The sequence below is a fragment of the Rutidosis leptorrhynchoides genome, chromosome 2 (assembly GCF_046630445.1).
Source record: "Rutidosis leptorrhynchoides isolate AG116_Rl617_1_P2 chromosome 2, CSIRO_AGI_Rlap_v1, whole genome shotgun sequence".
In the NCBI taxonomy this organism is placed as follows: Eukaryota; Viridiplantae; Streptophyta; class Magnoliopsida; order Asterales; family Asteraceae; genus Rutidosis; species Rutidosis leptorrhynchoides.
This window is the reverse complement of record NC_092334.1, coordinates 137,152,998-137,178,702: the sequence shown is the minus strand read 5'-3', so window position 1 is coordinate 137,178,702 and position 25,705 is coordinate 137,152,998. Positions and strand designations below refer to the sequence as shown.

At 32.4% G+C, this 25,705-nt stretch overlaps 1 pseudogene; it reads left to right on the top strand.

Annotated features, from left to right (window-relative positions):
• LOC139888292 (uncharacterized) overlaps positions 1-25,154 on the top strand; it is a 49,333-nt pseudogene extending 24,179 nt beyond the window's left edge.
• The last annotated feature ends 551 nt before the right edge of the window (positions 25,155-25,705 follow it).

Below are 25,705 nucleotides of genomic sequence, written 5' to 3'. Positions count from 1 at the left end.
ATATATATTTCGGAACAACCATAGACACTCTATATGTGAATGTTGGAGTTAGCTATACAGGGTTGAGGTTGATTCCAAAAAAATATATAGTTTGAGTTGTGATCAATACTGAGATACGTATACACTGGGTCGTGGATTGATTCAAGATAATATTTATCGATTTATTTCTGTACATCTAACTGTGGACAACTAGTTGTAGGTTACTAATGAGGACAGCTGACTTAATAAACTTAAAACATCAAAATATATTAAAAGTGTTGTAAATATATTTTGAACATACTTTGATATATATGTATATATTGTTATAGGTTCGTGAATCAACCAGTGGCCAAGTCTTACTTCCCGACGAAGTAAAAAAATCTGTGAAAGTGAGTTATAGTCCCACTTTTAAAATCTAATATTTTTGGGATGCGAATACATGCAGGTTTTATAAATGATTTACAAAATAGACACAAGTACGTGAAACTACATTCTATGGTTGAATTATCGAAATCGAATATGCCCCTTTTTATTAAGTCTGGTAATCTAAGAATTAGGGAACAGACACCCTAATTGACGCGAATCCTAAAGATAGATCTATTGGGCCTAACAAACCCCATCCAAAGTACCGGATGCTTTAGTACTTCGAAATTTATATCATATCCGAAGGGTGTCCCGGAATGATGGGGATATTCTTATATATGCATCTTGTTAATGTCGGTTACCAGGTGTTCACCATATGAATGATTTTTATCTCTATGTATGGGATGTGTATTGAAATATGAAATCTTGTGGTCTATTGTTACGATTTGATATATATAGGTTAAACCTATAACTCACCAACATTTTTGTTGACGTTTAAAGCATGTTTATTCTCAGGTGAATATTAAGAGCTTCCGCTGTTGCATACTAAAATAAGGACAAGATTTAGAGTCCATGTTTGTATGATATTGTGTAAAAACTGCATTCAAGAAACTGATTTCGATGTAACATATTTGTATTGTAAACCATTATGTAATGGTCGTGTGTAAACAGGATATTTTAGATTATCATTATTTAATAATCTACGTAAAGCTTTTTAAACCTTTGTTTATGAAATAAAGGTTATGGTTTGTTTTAAAAATGAATGCAGTCTTTGAAAAACGTCTCATATAGAGGTCAAAACCTCGCAACGAAATCAATTAATATGGAACGTTTTTAATCAATAAGAACGGGACATTTCAGCATGGTCTTGAAGCACAAATCTCATGCGATCGCATGGGGTACTTTTTCAGAAAAGGTTCTATAAATTGCTCGACTTTAGGCTCAGTTTTCACACACTTCTTTCTCTAATCATATATTACTCCGTATTTATTTTTTTTATTTATTTATTTATTTATTATTATTATTATTATTATTATTATTATTATTATTAAGATTAATATTATTATTAATCTTATTATTATTAATATTATTAATTAGTATTATACATAAAATACTACGACGAGGTTATGAGCGTGTCACTTTCAAAATGGTTTTCAAGCGGGATAGAGCTAAGGAAATTATGGGTTATTGCCAAGGAGGTTATGGGTAATGTTTGGGGGTATATTTGTGAATCAAACCTAGTGTTTATCATCTCCGTTACGTCTACGTACTTTCCTACAATATTGAATCTCAATACTGATACGTAAGCACTCATATCTTATCTTTTATATATTAATTATGTATCCATGTCTAGTGCTCGAGTATATATATTTATATATGCTTGTATGCTAATTTTCGTCGTTAAATAGTTTATAATGAATCACTAATTAAATACATATATTACTGGTAAAAGGTATATGATATACATGTTTTTGGAAAGCTGGCGAAAAATCAATAACTTTTCATTTAGTTATCGAATAGTTTCGATGAATGGATTAAAAGATATGATCAACTGAATTATGATTGACGTTAATTGAAATTGCTTTTGAATCTGCAATTAAGATTTAAACAACTTGTTTACGAGACTGATAAAGTGAACTTTTAAATATTACCAACCGAGTAAATGAATCTTTATATAAGGCACGTCTCGTTTTGTTGAACTATTGTCAAAATTGACTTTTTGAAACGACTTTGGATAACTATTATATGTCGATCTCGAGCATTAGGATTGTGATACACTATGACCTGACCTAGCTTAATAGACATTTATTGACCAACATATGTTCTCTAGGTTGAGATCTACGATTAATTGGTAATCCGAGTTTCGGTCACATTTTGGTGAACAACTTTATATGCTGCTAAGGTGAGTTTCATCTGCTCCCTTTTTAATTGCTTTTGCAATATATATTTTTGGGCTGAGAGTACATGCACTTTATTTTAAACACAATGGATACAAGTACGTACTTAATTCTACACTGAGTTTGAACCGAAAATCCCTTAGCTTTGGTAACTAGTAACTGCCAGTTATAAGAACTGGTGGGCGCGAGTAGTAGTATATGGATCCATAGGGCTTGATATCCCCGTCCGAGCTAGAGCGCTAGCCTTTTAACGAACGTATGCTATTTGAGAAGCGTACACGTTGGTTTGCGTGTATTATCAAGATGATTATACAAAGGTTATAAATTATATATACGTTAAGTTTAGTTACCAGGGTGCTCAATTTTGTAGAATATTTTGATAAACGTTTCTAGATGAAACCACTGAAATCTTGTGATCCACCTTTATATACAGATTATGCGAAACATTAAAACTATGAACTCACCAACCTTTGTGTTGACACTTGTTAGCATGTTTATTCTCAGGTTCCCTAGAAGTCTTCCGCTGTTTGCTTATATGTTAGACAAGCTATGTGCATGAAGCCTTACATGGCATATTTTTCAAGGAAATGTTGCATTCACCAAATCATCACCATGTATCTTATTTTGACTGCATTGTCAACAGAAGTACTATTGTAAACTACTATTTACGGTGATGGTCTATATGTAGAAATCATCAGATGTCGAAAATCTTTGATTTAAATATTCATTTATGGTGTGCCTTTTCAAAAGAATGCAATGTTTACAAAACGTATCATATAGGGGTCAAATACCTCGCAATGAAATCGATGAATGACGTGTTCATCCATATGGATTTGGAGCGATCGTCACAGTTGGTATCAGAGCGTTGGTCCTAGTGAACCAGGTCTTGCATTAGTGTGTCTAACTGATAATTATTAGGATGCATTCTTAAGTCTGGACTTCGACCGTAGCTGCATGTCAAAAGTTTTGCTTATCATTTTTTTTGTCAGAAATTACCTGCTCATCATTCTTAAGTCTAGACACGTTTTCCTACATTTATTGCATAAATAGTGTATAGACAAAAATTCATATCTTAGCTTATCTGTTACTGTAAACTTTTCCTGACATCTTCCGAAAATTTCTCCGTGATTTATGGAATTTGGTATTATATATACATATGTAAAATATGTATTGAAGAATACCAAACTAAATTCTATAATCTAATTCATATCAAAAATCATCTCCCTAATTATACAAGATGGATCCCGTATCTAGTTCAAATTCCTTAAACTCCGACAGCTATTCCGATATGGATATTCACCTGAATTCCGAAGATAGTGTAACCGGAATGGATCAACCAATTAGCCATCATCTATTCTGGATGAATTGGGGATGGGTTCGTAGTCTACTTAATCATTGGAGACAAGAAGAAGGTGATCCCTTCCATCCACCACATTGCCCTCTTGGCGAAGAACCTGAAGCACTTACCGGCGAACCTGTTCGAGACACCATTTTCTCTCTCATTTCCAGAGTATCTCGTCACGATAATATACTATCTCAAATTCTGGATCTTATTCATTCGCTCGTCCGAACCGCCAATCATCCCGGTGTAGTAGAAGAAGTCAACGAGCTTCGCGCTCGGGTAGTGGCTTTGGAGAATATGGTGCAAAGGTTACAAGTACCAGCAGCATCACCGGCATCAACAGTACCACCAACAAGAACACTAACAGTATCATTACCACCACCAACAACATTAGCATCGCAAACCTCAACTTCACAATCTGTTCCACGAGCATCAACGTCATACGCACCGTAGTTATCAAGAAATACCAGCAACAATAACCGATGAAGTATTAACTCATTTCCCCTGAAGAAATTTTATGTATATTTAATATATATGAATTTTGAAATCAAAATAAATCTTTTCGTACTAAGCTATTACGTGTGAATCTTAACTGGTAGGTACTACTCGGTTAGTTCATATTACTAATATGCAATGATGTACATCCTTCCTTAACAACTTAACCATTGTTAGCTACAATCTCTGTTTCAACCCAATGAATTCCATTTCATAATAACCAAGTGTATTAATCAATCACATAATTGATTTTACATTTTCAATTTCGATATACTCTAAACTTTCCAGAAAACATCATATGTGCCTTGTAAGGTTCACAAAAATTCTACGAGCACCAACATCCTTCACCAAGGAATATCAATAAGAATAAATAATGAAGTATTGATTTCATTAGTGAAAAACTCCGCAAAGATTATGTAATCTTTAATGTTTTGAGATTAATCATTTCTAAGTCAAGCCGAAAATCAAATGAGCTTAATATGATATTAACTCATTAAATCCGTATTACATCTGAAGAAATATACATACATATATTTTCATAAAGACTGTAATGAAAATTCTTTTGTACAAAATATTACTTGTGAAATCTTTAACGGGTAGGTAATTCCCGGGAAATATATAAGTTCACAATTAATATGTTATACTGTACATTCTTCAACTTTGATTCAAAAATTATTAACTATGCTCACAGCGATATACAATCGTTTCCATACAAATTCAATTACATATTCTGATATTGACGGATCAGAATCCAAGTCATAACTCTGAACCGGTGAAATCATTCTTAGATCTCTACATCTTTCAAAGCTATACTTTGACTTCAAAACTGTGAAAGATCCTTTGGTATTGTTTTTACCAAAAATAACCTTGCAATTCCTTTTCAAAGTATCCAGTTTTACCACACTTCCAACCAGTCAACTTCAACTTTTCAGATTAAGCCTTATTGTAATCTTGATATATACATTCTTGTTACTGGGGAACCTTTTATGTTCCACCACATTAGTAGTAAATTTACCAACAACTTCATTGTTCCTTGACCTACCGAAAAATCCTTATACTCATTGAAACCCTATCATGTACTCATCTACATCTTCTAACGATAATTGCCATACCAACTACCGGGAATTAGTAATCAGTATTTCGAATTTCGCAGAAATTCTACGCCAACAGTTATATATAAACATATAATGTATATCTCCTAGACTTATTTACTCCGAATGTGATGTTTCTGAAAAACATCCCAAACTATGAACTAGTTCTCTGAAATTGAAACAATGCTGATGAAGCAGCAAAAACTGTAAACGACCTTAATAGTCAAAAGTTTGATGATAAAGAATAGTATGGTGGTAAAGCTGAGAAAAAGAGAAGGTTTGAAACTGGAAAACGGATTGAGCAAACCATGAAGGAGGCTGTGGACAAATCATAAGGACGAAATCTACCTTCAAAGGATCCAAATGATTCAGTGTCTGCTAAAATCGTTAGCAAACACCTTACTCCTCATTCTAAACCTTCACAGACAGATTTTCCGCATCATCCTCTGATATTAGAAATTCTAAGATATCATCGTATCTTTCATTATAAATATCCTCGATATTTCTGGAGATATCTTCATAACTATTCTTATCTGAAATCATTCATCTCTTCGCGCTATCTGTATTATATCATAAAAGAAACTATTTTAGTTTCTAAATTCTGAAACCTTCAAGTTTAAAATATGAATGTTTTGAAGTAGTGTTGGGAACTGAAGCATGAATTAGTATAATATAATGACACTTGATCAACGTGATTATATCACAGTAAGTCATGCTGAGTTTCTAATGGAATGTGATAAAGGTTCACAGATCCCACCCTTATCATGAACCATGTTACATAACTCTTTCATTCCATATAATCTCTAAATATATCAAGAAAATATATTTGTTGATGATTCGGTCTTTTCCGGATATTCTGGTAATTTGACAAATCAAGATCGTGCCATTACAATTCCCTTCTTAGAACATTAACTATGTTCATTTCAAAATCCATACCTACGAATTCTGGACCATTATTCGCTTGACTTGAAGGTGGGAAGAGAGAACGAAAGCATGAAGCTCCGAAATATAATGGAAAATATAAATCCCTATAACAACCCTGAAATTACAAACCGTGTATATCAATGCGTATAGCAATATAAAGACATGGGAGAATGAAAAACACTATAACCCCAAGGTAATGGTAGAAGAAAATAACTTCCTCTGGTGGTAGATGAAAAAGAAGAATGACAGATATGAAAGTTAGGAGTATATCAAGAATCAGAACTGGATGAAGCATTTCACAATCTTTTGGGAGTATGAAATGAAGAAGAAGATGTAGGAGTGGTGAAAATAATGAAACGGAAGTGTTTAATTTATAGCAAAATATCAGACATAGCAATCGAGGCAGATTAGGCATTTAATCAAAGAAAATCCTAATTTCCGCAAATTCCGAAGAATCAAATCTTATTTAGATAATGAAGATTTTCTATTCCTTAAATTCTGGAAATCAATCGTTACTACGTCAACAGTTAAGGCGAATCTCTATTCCTTCAATTCACTATTTTACGATAACTTCTCTCATATGCTTCGAGTAATTGGATTGTTTTATCCATATTATTTAACGGTAATAAAAATTCTATTTATCAACTCATATTCGTCATGAAAACATTTTTATTGTTAGCCATGACGACCTCACTCAAATTTCGGGACGAAATTTCTTTAACGGGGAGGTACTGTGATGACCCGAAAATTTCTGACCAAATTTAAACTTAATCTTTAACGTTTCCGACACGATAAGCAAAGTCTATGAAGTTGAATCTCAAAATTTTGAATTATTCAATTACCCTTCGATTGTTCTCAACGATTCGCGAACAATTATATGTAAATAGGTACATATACTATAACTTGAAAACATAAAAAAATGTTAAGTAAATGATACTGTGCATTAAACTTATTGGTTTAATTATCTGATTGATATATTCAACTACGAAATTAAAAGATTATGCCAAATGATTGAATTAAAAGATATTTAATGAGTCCCTTAAGGATTATGATATTATTACGGGTCTCTGTTGTGAGGTCCACGTTGATTTGGGAAATCATTCATTCTTAACGGTATTCGGAATAAATGGTAAAGTGTTTGTTTAAATAACGTAATTTGGACACATACAATAATAAGGAATATTAACTGTTGGAATTAGATATATGAATAACTTGCGATATGTATTTTAAAACGTGTTTATTAATATTGAAAATATATATTTAACAATACGATAAAATATAATATTAACTTGGTCATAAAAACGAATTGTTATTATATATATATTAATAAATAGCGAGATGATGATTTATAGAAGTAAATGACTAAAATACTAGAAAGTTTAAGATATACTTTGAGTGGTATAGTTTAGGGATAATTTAAGGCTATATTTTGACAAAGGTACGTGACACGAAACGTAAAATGCAAGTTTTCTCAGCGTACGAAAGGACATTTGAAAAACTGGAACCGGGACATAAGTCGAGTGATGGCGTACGACTTATCAGAACAAAAATTACAAGTCAACTATGCATGTGAATTTAATATAATATATAATTAATTATATAAATTAAGTATATTATATATATAATATAAAATTATGTCGACAAATAAGAAGTTAAAAATTTGTGAGCTGTCCCAGGGTGCCATGCGATCGTATGGCCTTGAAGCACAAATCCCATGCGATCACATGGGGTACTTTTTCAGAAAAGTTTCTATAAATTGCTCGACTTTAGGCTCAGTTTTCACACACTTCTTTCTCTAATCATATATTACTCCGTATTTATTTTATTTATTTATTATTATTATTATTATTATTATTATTATTATTATTATTATTATTATTATTATTATTATTATTATTATTATTATTAAGATTAATATTATTATTAATCTTATTATTATTAATATTATTAATTAGTATTATACATAAAATACTACGACGAGATTATGAGCGTGTCACTTTTAAAATGGTTTTCAAGCGGGATAGAGCTAAGAAAATTATGGGTTATTGCCAAGGAGGTTATGGGTAATGTTTGGGGGTATATTTGTGAATCAAACCTAGTGTTTATCATCTCCGTTACGTCTACGTACTTTCCTACAATATTGAATCTCAATACTGATACGTAAGCACTCATATCTTATCTTTTATATATTAATTATGTATCCATGTCTAGTGCTCGAGTATATATATTTATATATGCTTGTATGCTAATTTTCGTCGTTAAATAGTTTATAATGAATCACTAATTAAATACATATATTACTGGTAAAAGGTATATGATATACATGTTTTTGGAAAGCTGGCGAAAAATCAATAACTTTTCATTTAGTTATCGAATAGTTTCGATGAACGGATTAAAAGATATGATCAACTGAATTATGATTGACGTTAATTGAAATTACTTTTGAATCTGTAATTAAGATTTAAACAACTTGTTTACGAGACTGATAAAGTGAACTTTTAAATATTACCAACCGAGTAAATGAATTCTTATATAAGGCACGTCTCGTTTTGTTGAACTATTGTCAAAATTGACTTTTTGAAACGACTTTGGATAACTATTATATGTCGATCTCGAGCATTAGAATTGTGATACACTATGACCTGACCTAGCTTAATAGACATTTATTGACCAACATATGTTCTCTAGGTTGAGATCTACGATTAATTGGTAATCCGAGTTTCGGTTACATTTTGGTGAACAACTTTATATGCTGCTAAGGTGAGTTTCATTTGCTCCCTTTTTAATTGCTTTTGCAATATATATTTTTGGGCTGAGAGTACATGCACTTTATTTTAAACACAATGGATACAAGTACGTACTTAATTCTACACTGAGTTTGAACCGAAAATCCCTTAGCTTTGGTAACTAGTAACTGCCAGTTATAAGAACTGGTGGGCGCGAGTAGTAGTATATGGATCCATAGGGCTTGATATCTCCGTCCGAGCTAGAGTGCTAGCCTTTTAACGAACGTATGCTATTTGAGAAGCGTATACGTTGGTTTGCGTATATTAGTTACCAGGGTGCTCAATTTTGTAGAATATTTTGATAAACATTTCTGGATGAAACTACTGAAATCTTGTGATCCACCTTTATATACAGATTATGCGAAACATTAAAACTATAAACTCACTAACCTTTGTGTTGACACTTGTTAGCATGTTTATTCTCAGGTTCCCTAGAAGTCTTCCGCTGTTTGCTTATATGTTAGACAAGCTATGTGCATGAAGTCTTACATGGCATATTTTTCAAGGAAACGTTGCATTCACCAAATCATCACCATGTATCTTATTTTGACTGCATTGTCAATGGAAGTACTATTGTAAACTATTATTTACGGTGATTGTCTATATGTAGAAATCATCAGATGTCGAAAACCTTTGATTTAAATATTCATTTATGGTGTGCCTTTTCAAAAGAATGCAATGTTTACAAAACGTATCATATAGAGGTCAAATACCTCGCAATGAAATCGATGAATGACGTGTTCGTTCATATGGATTTGGAGCGATCGTCACATATAGTTTGTTTGTTCCAGTAATGTAATGTAGACCACGAGATTTCGTATTCAAACAGTATGAAAAGTATATGCTTATCCGTGGAAACCAGGTAACTAACTTTACGTAATAATAATACCCCCTAAAAGTACACTTGGCGAGTGCGTATGTCCTCGAAGTATCAAACACCAGTTAAATGCTAGCGTGACTAGCCCAAGTGGGGATGTCAAACCCTATGGATCCATATCTAATATTCGCGTTCACCGGTTCAAAAACCAATGATTATACGTTATCGTGCTAAGGGGAAAGTTTATGCCGTTATATAACCCACACATATGTAAAGTTTAAGTACTCGTTTCTAGTATGTAAAACAAAAAAAGCGCATGTATTCTCAGTCCCAAAAATAGTATAAGTAAAAAGGGAAGCTATAACTCACAGTGATAAATGCGGTAAAGTCGATATGCAAAGTATGCAAGTAGTAAGTCGGTCCGAAAGGTCGTCAACCTAAGTCAAAGATCACTAGAGCAGTATGTTGTCCCAATAAGTGTAAAAGTGAATAAATTAAGTTTAAGTGTCATCATCAACATCATCATTATCATCATCATTCATCAACACTAAGGTAAGTTAAACAAGAATAGAGATCAAAACAAAATGCTGACTTCGGACAGCTGTTACGACCTCTATACAAATCAAAAAGATTCTTAGTCAGTGGCCATGGCTCTGTATGTGAGTCCTCTAACCTTTGACCAATTTTTAGAACCTAACTCGTCTTCGTTTGACCGTGGCGACGTTTTAAGTGCGAGTAGGTCAGAAATTTCAGCACAACGTTACAAAGGCGTAGTGACTTTCGGAAGGCTATAAATCCTAAAACGTATATCGGATTAAGTCGAGACCTAAACGAAAAGTCATCTAATCGAAACGAACTATCTGAAAATAAATTTTCCAGAAGTCCAGGAGTCTGAACAGACTCCAAAAAACAGCAAACAAGTGCTCCGGTGAGGTTCTTGGTGCTTGATGCTCATCACGGTCCTCATCCTTGATGCTTGTAAGCTTCAAATGTACAAATCTTTGATGTTTTAGCATCACTTTGACCAGAGTTCAACCATCAAAACACAACTGAGAGTAAAATCTATCATTCTACAAGTTTTGAACATCAAGATTGCCTCTTTATTACATAGATCCAATAAAGCTTCAACCTTTGTCCTTTTTACACAAGTTTATGCATCTCCATCATATGAGATGATAAAGACTTGATATTTATCAACACAACAATCACAAAAAGGTTCCAAGTAAGTGAGATCTACAATAATAACTTAGATCTCAAGTATTAAGAAAACCCTAAGCTAGAAAGCTTGGATTTTTACAAGATTAATGAGACCATAAGCTAGAAAGCTAAGATCTTTAACAAAATAATGAAAGTAATGAGACCATAAGCTAAAAAGCTAAGATCTTTTACATAATAATGAAAGTAATGAGACCATAAGCTAAAAAGCTAAGATCTTTAACATAATAATGAAACCCTGAGCTAGAAAGCTTGGATCTTTAGTGTTCTTGAAGATCTTGAAGCATAAAGCTTGGATCTTTAAGATACATAAAGATCATAAACACAAGTTTTGATCTTTATAACAAAACAAAGAAATTACAAGCTAGATCTAACAAGTAAATGAAGATTTCAAGCTAGAAAGCTTGAATCTTTCATGTTCTTGAAGGATTCAAACCCAAGTTTGAATCTATAAGATATAACAAGATCAAAAGCTAAAAGGTAGATCCATAAAATGATGATGATGATGTCGACTTTATGAAGAAGAAAAGAAGAAAAAGAAAATTTAAAACTTCCACTTTTTAGAGTGAGAAAGACTAGAGAGAGAATTAGAGAGTAAGTGTGTGTAAATTGCAAATGAGATCAAGTGTAGAATGGGTGAAATAAGGCTTGTATTTATAGGTGGTGAGGAGGTGGGAGGGATGTGGTGGCCGTGGGTATGGGAGGGGGACAAGGGGGACAACTTTTTTCTTTTTGGTTAATGGTTGTCTAAAGTTGGTGCTTATGTTAGGATCACATGCAACATTAAGGATAATGCTTAACAAAAATGCTAGTATGTTCCCTCTAATAAATGAGCATTTGTCTTTCATTAATATGGGTCACTAACTTATTATAATTGGGCTAATTAAATAGTCCACTAGCTAGTGTAGGGTGGGCTAAAGTCCAACAAGGTAGAAAGTCCATCAAGAACAACTAGTGTGCTCTAGTAAATTACTAAGCATAATTAAGCATTCAAAAATCAATTGTTATTATAAAATAACAATTAATATTTCGTAGTCGTAATATTCCGGTTACGACAAAAGTTAAACGTGTACACAGTACGCAGTTCTACTAACGGTCATAAAGGCTTCCGGGGATCAAGTTAAGTACCCTACGTACTTAAAGGCACATTTTTACATATAAACGAAAGTAATCAACATGTAGGAAGATCCCAGAGTATAGTATAGCTCAGTACGCATAAATACACATTTTTGTGAAAGCACAAAGCACAAAAGCAAGTCGAAAAAGGCAGGTCATTACAGAGGGAGATCAATTTGGAGTCTTTAGGTGATGGAAGTGGGGCTGATAATCTTGTAAGTCCCGGAACTTGAGCTTTTTCAGGATCGTTGAGAGTGTCGGGAACTCGGTGTGAGTTTGGTAACCGACGGAAGTTATCGAGCTAGTGGGAGTTAGTCAACTAGTAGAGTGGTGGAGATAATTATGCGATGTTGTTCTCCAATGTTCTCAAGATTAGTGTGATGATCCCTGGTAACACTAGGGCTTCGAGTACTTGTTTTACTCTACGATGGCAAAGTAATTTGCGACTGACTGGTGGTACGAACTAAGTTTCTTCTCGAGTAGCCGCGGTTTTATTTATTATTCGTATAGTGGGAGCGTGCTTGGAATGAGAATATGGGTTTGTGAAATTCATAGCTATGAGGAGGTCAGTGTACCAGCGAGAAAGCGGAAAGTTGAAAAGGTAGTAGACTTTGAGGTTGTGACTGCGTTCTCACTGGAGCCTTGATGAAGAGTCTACGAAGGCGTCTGTTGGATTTTCTGATTACTGGGAAGGAAAAGCATAGATAGACTGTGAAATACTGTACGAGGTGGTCGTTGACATGTGTGTTCGGGATTGGACGTGTCTAGATCGATGTGTGAGGCATGGTTATCTCATGAAGAATCCTATAATTGAAGTGTCGCATACTTCAATTAGTCTTCTATGGTAAGAAGATGATCTTTTATGAAGATGGTGGCAAAAGAAATCGAGATGGCCCAAGCCAGTAACTACAAGATCGAATTATAGCTCAGCGGTATTTTTTGATGTCGAAAGACTTCACTTGCTCGAAGGTTATCGGGTGAAGTGCGGCGTGATTCGGGTGTAAATCCGACGGTATTAAAAGGAGGTGTAATTAGCGGGTCGAGTTGTTGTTGTGGGATAAAATCAGGTTAAAGATGGGTTTGTTTAAATACTCCTTCAAGTGGGAGATTGTTAATGGTGATGGAGTATTAAAAGACTAAAACAAAAAGTGTCATAGCTCATACGTGAGCAATTGTTTCCATGCGTGAAGTTTTAGTTCGAAGCTAAAAGCAAATGTGGAATCAAGTTGGTCGCATGTGGCGACTTTTATGTCACCAAATGGGAGGTCTATCACGTGAAGGAATTGTACCACAATTTTGGACATGAAAGAATTATAATATAATTACGACTCCGTATTCGGTATTCATATAGGATTCGTGGTTCTAGAATATCCTAGCTTGTTCCCTAAGCTATTATTTTCTCCTATAAATATAACCCAATGTAATCTGTAAAAGTGTGCACAAATATAATAAAGAAAGATCGCTGGTTTGCGCCCGTGGAGTAAACCCTTCTCCGTGTTTTGGAGTTGGGATATAACCATGTTAAATCCTTGTGTCATTTTATGCATCAATTTATCGTTCTTATACTTTATTTATTCGTTTATCGTTCGTGGGTTTGGTGATTGGTTTAAATCACCTGTCTTGTTGGGTCCCAAATTCCTAACATCAAATTGGGTACACCGGGTAAATGTCAAAAGTTCTGTAGTTTTTAGTCAAAGGTGGATGGTTGACTTGAAACAATGTGATAATATGTCTTAGAATAATGTAATTAATGTTATAAAATATCTAGATTGTGTTATAAAATATCTAGATTGGATGTTAATTTTATTATTATTATATTTCTTGCATAGTAATATTTTATACTATAAATAGACATGTATGGTAACCATTTAAGGTGCACCATTTCTCTTGAAATATCAATATCAATATTTCTTCTCTCCTTCTTCTCTCTTTTTCTCTCTTTGTTCTTATAACCATTAAAGGTAGTTATAAGCCTACTGAATTATAACACGTTATCAGCACGAAAAGCTTAGTGTAATTAAAAGATATCTCAAACGATCACGAATCACTAATCAAGGTATGAAATTATTAATAATTTTCAGACTCGAATATATCAAATTTTGGACTACTAACATTTATATTTATGTTATTTAAGTTATATATGGTAGGTTATTGTGATGACCCAGAAATTTCGACTAAATTTAAACTTAATCTTTGTATGATTAACATTTCCGACACGATAAGCAAAGTCTGTAAAACTGAATCTCAAAATTTTTGAATCACTTTTATATATTTAAATACCTTCGGTTGTTTTCGACGATTCGCGAACAATTATATGTAAAAAGATACATATATACTATAACATGAAAAGGTAACAATGTATTAATTGTTTGATACCGTACATTAAACTTATTGGTTTAAATATCTATTTGAATGTATATGATAAGTTAAAATATTTATTATTAAAATTTATTTATAAATAACGTCCAATGTGTATTTAAAAACTGATTTATGTATATTAAAAAGATATATACATATATATAATAAACGATAGTAACATTCGTTTATTGATTCAATTGATATTTAGATAAGTTAACTAAAGCGTTTAAGATGAACCAGTTAAACACTAATTTGCTACAGTGTTTTCAAATTGCCACATTACTCAAAATGCTACAGTGTTTTCGAAAATCACTATTTGCTACAGTGAAATTGACTTTGCTACAGTAAAAATTGACTTTGCTACAGTAACTTTGCTACAGTAAAATACTATTTTAAAAATGTATTTTAGCAAATAGCGAGACGATGATTTATAGAAGTAAATGACCAAAATACTCGAAAGTTTAAGATATACTTTGAGTGGTATAGTTTAGGAATAATTTAAGGCTATATTTTAACAAGGGTACGAGTCACGAAATGTAAAATGCAAGTTTTCTCAGCGTACGAAAGGACATTCGAGAAACCGGAACCGGGACCCGAGTCAAGAAGAAACGCCCGACGCAACGGACCAAAAATATCTAGTCTACTATGCACAAGAATAAAATATAATATATAAATAATTATATTAATTATTTATATATTTATATTTATTTTATATTATGTCGACAAGCTAGGAGCCAAAACAATGTGAGCTGTCCCTGGTCCTCATGCGAGTCGCATGGCCAGAAGGCCATTTCCATGCGAGTCGCATGACTTCAAATTTCAGGCCAAGTGCTATAAATTCTCGAGTTTTGGCCAGATAAATCACACACACATATATATTATTTTTACTCCGTACTTATTTATTTTATTATTATTATTATTATTATTATTATTATTATTATTATTATTAATAATAAGATTATTATTAATCTTATTATTTTTATTATTAGTGTTATTATTTTTGCGATACAAAAATAATAATGTACATAAAATATTACGACGGAGTGCTGTCCAAGTAATTTTTCAAAACGAGTTTCCGAGAAAGCTAGAGCTAAGGAAAATATGGGTTATTGCCAAGGAGGTTATGGGTAATATTCGGGGGTATTTTTGTGAATCAAACCTCGTACTTATTATCTCCAATGCGTCTACGTGCTTTCCTACAATATTGTATATCAATATTTAACTGTGAGTTATAGATCCCTTTTTAAATGCTTTAAATATTTTTGGGCTGAGAATACATGCAATTTATTTTAAACTCAATGGATACAAGTACATACTTAATTCTACACTGAGTTAAACCGAAAATCCCTTAGCTTTGGTAACTAGTAGCTGCCAGTACATAGGATGTGGACTGGTGGGCGCGAATAATCGTATATGGATCCATAGGGCTTGATATCCCCGTCCGAGCTAGAGCGCTAGCCTTTTAACGGACGTATGCTATTTGAGAAGCGTACACGTTGGTTTGCGTGTATTATTAAGATGATTATACAAAGGGTACAAATAATATAAGCATTAAAGTTTAGTTACCAGGGTGCTCAATTTTGTAGAACCGATTGATAAACGTTTCGGATGAAACAACTGAAATCTTGTGATCCACCTTTTATGTAAAACCTATTGATAAACGTTTTGAATAAAACAACTGAACTTTTGTATTCCACATTGATATACGGATTATGTGTAATATTAAAACTATGAACTCACCAACCTTTGTGTTGACACTTGAAGCATGTTTATTCTCAGGATTCTAGAAGTCTTCCGCTGTTTGCTTATACGTGATACAAGATATGTGCTTGGAGTCATACATGCTATATACAAGAAACTTGCATTCACCAAACCATTACCATGTATCTTATTTTGACTGTATTGTCAACAGATGTATTATTGTAAACCATTTAAATGGTGATTGTCTATACGTAGAAATCATCAGATGTTAAAAACCTGGAATTTATATATTCATTTATGAAATACCTTTTCAAACGAATGCAATGTTACAAAATGTATCACATAGAGGTCAAATACCTCGCAATGGGACCAGATGTTGACGTGTTCGTCCATATGGATTTGGAGCGATCGTCATAGTTATACCACCTGAATTATATTTCTGTAATCTAACTTTTACTAACTTCACTAACATTTATATTTATGTTATTTAAGTTATATATGGTCGGTTATACCACCTGAATTATATTTCTGTAATCTAACTTTTACTAACTTCACTAACATTTATATTTATGTTATTTAAGTTATATATGGTCGGTTATACCACCTGAATTATATTTTCTGTAATCTAACTCTTATTAACTTCACTAACATTTATATTTATGTTAATAAGACCTCATGATTGTACGCAACACGTCATTTGACAACACGGTACTTTATGTACGCAACACGTCATTTGACAACACGGTACCATGGGTCGAGATTAATTCCGATCAATACGAATACGACGGGGTCTTTATATGTTATCTAACATTTATGATTACTTATGCAATTAATCATTATTTATTTCATGCATACTAATGTTTATTCTTAAATTTATAATCTTAAAAGTTAAAATAAAAAAAGTAGTTTGTATTTTTATTAAAAGTAAATCTTAAAAGTTAAAATAAAAAAAAGTAGTTTGTATTTTTATTAAAAGTAAATCTTAAAAGTTAAAATAAGAAAAAGTAGTTTGTATTTTTTTATTAAAAGTAAATCTTAAAAGTTAAAATAAAAAAAAAGTAGTTTGTATTTTATTAAAATTAAATCCTAAAAGTTAAAATACAAAAAGTAGTTTGTATTTTTATTAAAAGTAAATCTTAAAAGTTAAAATAAGAAAAAGTAGTTTGTACTTTTATTAAAAGTAAATCTTAAAAGTTAAAATACAAAAAGTAGTTTGTATTTTTATTAAAAGTAAATCTTAAAAGTTAAAATAAGAAAAAGTAGTTTGTACTTTTATTAAAAGTAAATCTTAAAAGTTAAAATACAAAAAGCAGTTTGTATTTTTATTAAAAGTAAATATTAAAAGTTAAAATACAAAAGTAGTTTGTATTTTTATTAAAAGTAAATTTTAAAAGTTAAAATAAGAAAAAAAAGGAATGGTAAAATGGAGTAGCTTTTTGTCAAAAATGAAGTATTGAAAATGAAGTGGTCTCCTTCTATAATTAAAAAAAATATACTTTCATCAAATGAATTTTTTTGTGGCCGACAATTTCAAACACGAGTCCGTGTTTAGTTTATCAAGAATATCTCTTGCTTTGGTGAAAGGTCACGATCACGATATCAGGTGTTGTGAAAGAATTAAAAAATTGGTCAAGTGGCCTTTTAAAAACTAGAAAAAAAAATTTAAACAAAAAGTTTTTTTTATATATTTATAATTTACGGGTAACGTAAAAAAAAGGAAGTTTTTTTTTAAAAAAAAACAAAGAAAGTGTTTAAATGAGTTTTACAGAAAGGGGGAAAGCAAAGTAAAAAAAAAAAAAAAAAAAACTTTTTCCAAACAAAGGTAAATGAAAGTAGGACTTAATACAAGAAAAAAGTAAACATCTCCTAGACGTGATAAAATCTATCAATGATAAGTATTAGACTTGATGAGCTAAATGTGACAAAAATGTTTCAACATGTCTTATGTTAATTTTCTAAAATAAGTTATTATTATTCCGAGTTTAACACATATACATATGTTAATTAAAAACAACCTTTTTGTTCTTATGTAGTGTTGGGTTGCAATTTTGGTTGTATGCCATAATTCCATCCAGTAGAGTGACAATAGAAAACTTTTGATGATAATCAATAAAAAACTTTTTTCCAAACTTGTCAAATGTTTTGTTAAAAACGTGACCGTTGAAAAAAGGAGGTTGAATAATAAAACTTAAAAAACAAATTATTTTTTTAAGAGTGTGCATCAAAATGGCCCGTTTAATAATGGGGAGTAAAAATATAGTCAAATTATTTCAACGAACAAGGGTTCAATTGGATGTCTCTTAAAAAAAATCCGCGGGTACGGGTGATGGATCCAATGGATCCGCATCCACGACCCGCGGGTGCTATCCCTAATTGTGACAAGTACAAATCAACTAAAAGTCTAAAAAATAAATGCTCTTATAGGGACCAAATGTTCACAATAATTGCCTAAGCTAGATATGAAACAAATAGTTCATAAAAAAAAAAAAAAGGTCGTTGTGCGTTTTCGGGATGATAGCCGAAATACACTTACAAAAGTAGGTCAGCCGTCAATTCTTTATGGCCATATCAACGTAGATCAATAAAATCATTTATGGTTTTGATAAAAGATTAATTAAAAATTAATTGTTTTTTGGTCTTGGATTCTCGGTAACAAAAGCAAAGGTTGTTTTTGGTTGCCACAACAAACAAGACAGAGGTTGTTGACTTTTGTTGTTAAACATGGCACAAGTGAACAATAACAATAGATTATTGTTTTTGAAAAGAATAATGATGCGTTAATTTTATTGTATAAAATAAAATTAAAGAAAATGGTTTTCATTGATGACTATGAACAAACGCAAACAAAGTGTTTGTGGTATTTGGTGATTAAAAAAAAAGTGCATCTAAAGCTTCTACTGAAAATAATATGCATCTAAAGCTTCTACTGAAAATTAATGTGCAAGGTACAACGTATAACTATATGGTCAAATTCATTTGAGCCTTCGGAGTCACAAGTATATGATGTATATATATATTACTCAATTAACAAAATAGTAAATCTAAATTAATTCATATGAATAGTAAAACGAAATTAATTAATTTACTATTCACATAAAAAAGCGCATATGATAAAAAGCGCATCGCATATGATAAGCGCATATGATAAAAAGCGAATATGATGAAAAGCACAACGCATATGATGAAAATCGCATATGATTAAAAGCGCATATGGTGAAAAACACAGCGCATATGATTAAAAGCGTATATGGTGAAAAGGATATATGATAAAAAAAAACACATATGGTGATTTATAAAAAAAAAAAAAAAAAAAAACACATATGGTGATTAATGGAAAGCACATATGGTGATTAATGAAAAGTATATTGTGAAAAAGAATCACAAATGTTTCTTGAAAGAATTCAAGGTAAGATATATGAACCAATTCATCCATCATGTGAACCATTTTGATATTTCATGGTTCTAATAGACGCATCTAGCGGATGGTCTCATATTTGTATGTTATCAAGCCGTAATATGGCATTTGCAAAGTTTCTTGCACAAATTATTAAATTGAGAACACATTATTCTGATTACACCATTAAAAGGATGAGACTTGATAATGCTGGTGAGTTAACATCTCAAGCATTTAATGATCATTATATATCTACAGGGATTGTTGTTGAACATCCAGTTGCTCATGTGCATACACAAAATTGGTTTAGCTGAATCAATAGATAAACGCTTACAGCTAATAACTAGACAATTGATAATGAGTACAAATCTCTCAATATTTATATGTGGACATGTAAATTTACATGCTGCGACATTAATTCGCATTATACCATGTGGAAGTCGTAAATATTTTCACTTAATACTTGATTTTGGCCAAGAGCCAAATATTTTCTACCTTAAAACATTGGTTGTGCAGTGTATGTTCCAATTGTATCACCACAACACAATAAAATAGTTCTTCAAAGAAAGATGATAATATATTTTGGATATAAAACATCTTCAATCATAAGATATATTGAACCCATGATGGGTGATGTTTTTACAGCACGTTTTGCGGATTGTCATTTTAATAAAACATTGTTCCCTAGATTAGGGGGAGAAATAAAAATAAAAAATAAAATGATGCTTCATGATGTGAACATCAATTAAGGTATATTGAACTCGCACAAAAGAATGTGAAACGAAAGTTCAAAAATAATGCATATGCAAGAACTTGCAAATTAATTACTTTATGCATTTACAGATATAAAAAAGTGACTAAATCATATATACCAGCGATAAATGCTCCAGCTCGAACTGAAATTCCAAAAGCTGGCAATAATGTCACTGTTGAGTCTTTGCCACGCATCAAACGTGGAAGATCAATTGGTTCCGAAGATAAAAATCCTCGAAAAAGAAAATCAGCTGATAATGAGGTAAGAGAAAGTGTTCAAGAAGAACCACAAATCAATATTCCTTCTGCAGAGGATATTGATAAATGTAAATACTAAAATTGCGATAAATTATGCAATATTATGGAACCGAAATGAAACTAAAATCTCTATGAGATATTTTCATATAATGTTACAATGACATCATGAATAAAGATGATGATCTGGAACTAAAATCTGTCATTGAATATACAAAATGGACATGATTGAGCTCAATGGAAAGGAGCAATAAGAGCTGAATTAGAATCGCTCGATAAAAGAAAAGTTTTCGGATCAATCGTTATCACTTTTAAAGATGTGAAACGTATGGGATACAAATGAATTTTTATCCGAAAAGAAATGTGCAAATGAAGTTACAAGGCAAAACTAGACTTGTAACTCAATATTTCCTACAAAGACCAGAAATGAATTAGGAGGAAAAATTATCCTCCTGTAATGGATACAATTACTTATTAGATACTTAATCAACCTGGTAGTTATTTAAATGCATCTCATGAATGTTGTTACTACTTATCTGTATGGATCACTTAATAGTGATATATATGAATATACCTAAAGGGTTAAGGTATCATAAGCATCTAATGTAAAACCCAAGGGAATATATTCCATTAAATCACAAAGATTTCTAAGTGGGTTTATACAAACGGGACGTATGTGGTATAACCGATTAAATGACTACTTGATAAAAAAAAAGGGTATAAATATAAACTTATTTTGCACGTATGTTTTATAAAAACAATGTTCGGATATGAGATCGTAGTTGTTTATGTCAATGTTCTTAACATCATATGAACAAATAAAGAGATCTATGAAATCATTCAACTTCTAAAGAATTATTTTGAAATGAAAGATCTTGAAAAAACCAAGTATTACCTTGGATTGCAAATTGAGCATATGCCTAATGGTTTACTTGTACATCAAACAACTTATACCGAAAAGAATTTAAAATATTTTTTTTTAAGATAAACTCATTGTTGTTAGATCACTCAATATTGACACTGATCTATTTCATCCCTGCGAAGATCATGAAAATTTTAACAGATCGGAAGTTCTATATTTTAGTGCAATTGAGGTTCTTATGTATCTTATAGATTATACAAGATCTGACATTTCTTTTGCAGTTAATTTGTTGACAAGGTTCAGCTCAGCCCCTACCAAAAGACATTGGAATGGGATCAAACAAATAGTTTGATACCTTCGGGGAACTACTGATTTATAATTATTTTATTCTAACAACTCGAAACAAGATTTGTTTGGTTATACAGATGCAGATTATTTATCCGATCTACATAAAGCTAAATCTCAAACTGGATATGTATTCCTAAATGGAGGCACCGCAATATCATGACGTTCTCAAAACAAACACTTGTTGCAACATCATCAAATCATGCCGAAGTGATTGCATTACATGAAGCTACTCGGGAATGATTTTAGTTAAGATCAATGATACAAATCATTATTGATTCTTGTGGACTAGAACGCTATAAAAGCGTAACAACTATCTATGAAGATAATACAGCTTACATAATACAAATGAAAGAAGAGTATCAAAAATGACAGAACAAAACATAAATGCTGACGAGGCGCTAAAGCTATAAACGGTCTTAACGGTCATAAGTTTGATGGAAAAAAATGGTATATTGGTAAGGCTCAGAAAAAGACTGAAAGGGAATAGGAACTGAAACAACGGTTTGAACAAACCATGAAGGAGACTGTAGACAAATCACGAGGGCCAAACTTGTACATAAAAGATTTAGATGATACAGTTTCAGATAAAAACCTCAGATTTTTCTCATATACTCAAGATATCGTAAAAGACAACCAGATTAAAATGAGATACGTTCAATCAACAACTCTGCTGATCTTTATACCAAAGCACTGCTAACTGCTATTTTCAGAACACACGTTCATAATATTGGCATGAGGCATGTTCAGAAGATGTATCAACTCAGGCGTTTCCTACTTGAGGGGGAGTCAACTTTATGCTGCACTCTTTTTCCCTTAGCTAAAGTTTTATCCCAATGAGTTTTCTTTAGCAAGGTTTTTAACGAGGCAGTACTAGTTATTCTCTAATAAAATTGTCATCCAAGGGGGAGTGTTATAAAATATCTAGATTGTGTTATAAAATATCTAGATTGGATGTTAATTTTATTATTATTATATTTCTTGCATAGTAATATTTTATACTATAAATAGACATGTATGGTAACCATTTAAGGTGTACCATTTCTCTTGAAATATCAATATCAATATTTCTTCTCTCCTTCTTCTCTCTTTTTCTCTCTTTGTTCTTATAACCATTAAAGGTAGTTATAAGCTTACTGAATTATAACAATTAACAATATGTATATTTATCGTAGGAAATTGAAGTTGGATGAAAACGTTGCAAACGTTTGGCCCGAGTTTGATAACAATGGAAAAGATCAAATAAAGGTTTACTAATCCAGTTATTTTGTTCCAGATCTTTATTAAGTTATTCTTATAACATAATCATTACGGTTATGCATGTTCGGCCTGACCCATGAGCCACATGAGCAACGACCTAGGGCATCATGAGGATAGGGGCATCATTTATTATTAGCCCATTTATACTACTAGACTCACCTGTAAGCCCAATGCTATACTATATTTTAGCCCAACACATGATTTTTTTTTTCCCCCTTAAAATGTACAAAAATATCGTTTTAAGTGATGTATAAACTATTTCAAAATTTATCTTCTCATATTGTATAAATTTCATTTAATAATTAAAAAACGGTTCGAGGATGAACCATTTAACTTAAGTTTCAAACTTCAAATCAAAATTTGTTTGTTATGAGGGTGCCAGGGACGATCCTACATGCGACCATGCGGGTTCCGTGACACCACCGTTTTGATAATTTTTTATACATATTAAATTAATGTTCAAAGTGTATAGGACAGTGCTGAATTTACCTATAGGACACTATTATACACTTTTGGGATTTATGGTTTTTCTAGGTTAACCGTCACGAAATATAATTAGTTTGGAGGAAGAAAATTCGGGACTCCTTTAAGTTTTCATCCTATATTCGCAACCCAGAGGGCATTTTTTTCCGGCTCGCCCAAAACATCAAATTGCACAAGGCAACCCTGCGGTTAAGAGAATATTAGTAACAAGAATTATGTGGGATAGGAGGGTACATAACTACATATGGTTATTTTGACCCATTTTCCTTTCAGTAAGTCTAGTTGGGTTATTTTTATCAGTAACAGGTCAAATATGTTGACAATCATCTTATGTACAAGTTGTAGAAACCTGTGTAACAAGTTTGATTAAACTAACCGAAACACCTTTTGCATGGGAAATACAGTAGTTTCCTAAATTTATATTAGATTTAGCAAACACACAAGGCTAGGTCATCTCAACCTAGCCTGATCCCTTTTAAACAGACCATGTTTTTTGACCTGTTAGCTGACCCATACCTGTGATTCAGTATTTCTACAAGGTGAGACGTCACCGGGGAAGATATCTTTACTCTTTTTAATAAATAACACAGTAATACAATATCTACAATTTTTGCAGGTTAATCATATACTTAATCACACGGCCGGTTTGCACAATGCTCTTGCCAACCTTACTAAAGATCCTACCTCATTTTGTGATTGGGATGAATGTCTAAAACGCATTGCTATGGTGGCACCCGAGACTGAACCTGATCATCTACAGATGTATCAGTATCTATCATATGGTTGGCTCTGTGGTGGAATCATCGAGGTAATACATACCACAAATCCTTTCAGTTTGCACCTTATATTTGCTCATATCTTGTTATGAAAGATATTATGTTTTTAAACGTGCAGCATGCATCCGGGAAGAAGTTTCGGGACATTTTCGAGGATGCGTTTGTTCGTCCACTTAATGTTGAAGGCGAGTTTTATATAGGGATTCCTCATGGTATAATTCAATCACATTTTTAACTTTTACTACTCACCAAAAAGAAAACATTACTTACTAGGTTATGAAACAATTGTAAATAGTTATTTACGCTCATTTCAGGTGTGGAATCTCGTGTTGCAACTGTTACTATCGATTCAAGTGATCTCGAAATGTTCTCAAATTTAGCTAACGGCTAATGCCACGTCACCCACGCCCTTTCTGCCATCCTCATTTACAGCCGAGGAGGTCGAAAGAGTTATTCCATTAGCTAATGAACTCAATGTCCGTCGTGCCAAAATACCTGCAGCCAATGGACACTTCTCTGCTCGTGCACTGGCCCGCTTCTATGCTGCCCTCGTGGATGGTGGTGTGGTCCCACTTCCCCATCCCTCAACCGTTGACTCAAGCGATGACGTGGACTCAAAAATCTTTACCAACGCGAAAGTGAATATTCATGATGCATTTTTGGGAAGTGGAGATTATAAGGATTTGAACATTCCGGATGGGAGATTTGGGCTTGGGTTTGGCAAGTTTAACGCAACTGATGGATCTGTAATTGGGTTCGGTCATGCGGGCCTAGGTGGATCAGTAGGATACGGTGACATAAGCAACATGTTTGCAATTTCCGTGACACTTAACAAGTTGTCACTTGGGGCTTTGACTGCAGAGATAATCAAATTTGTTTGCTTGGAACTTGATCTTCCTGTGCCAGCTGAATATGCAGGATCAACATCTAGAGTTAATTAATGAGGATTACAACTAAACTTGTTAATGAAGACAATTATTAAATAAAGATTATAATGGGAAGCTATTATGTATGCTTGCCACTTTAAAGATAAGATTATTTATGTCTGTTTGATGTTTATGTTGTATTAAAATATTTTGATTAAAACATGATCATAAACTTTAAAGGCGTGTGATTTTCGGTGATATATTATTTACGGTCTCTGGGTTTTACGAAATAAAGTAGATACTCCAGTCTCCGGTATATACTAGTCATATTAATACGTGCCACATTAGTCACTAATAACTACTAGTAATTAGAACGGAATAATTAGTATTTAATAATAGTCACACTACAATTAACACGGCGTGTTAGAGCGGCATAGCAACCATCACGTCACCATCACGCCTCTAACGTGGCGTGATAGTCGATTTATTTATTTATTTATTTTTATTTTTACGGTGTAATCAACTCCATCTCAGGAAAAGGAAATGGCGTGAGAGAAGTGTTTAACCAATCATAAAACTCTAGCACATATCACCCTTCTTAGCTTTGAGTGCCGCCTTAGGACTAC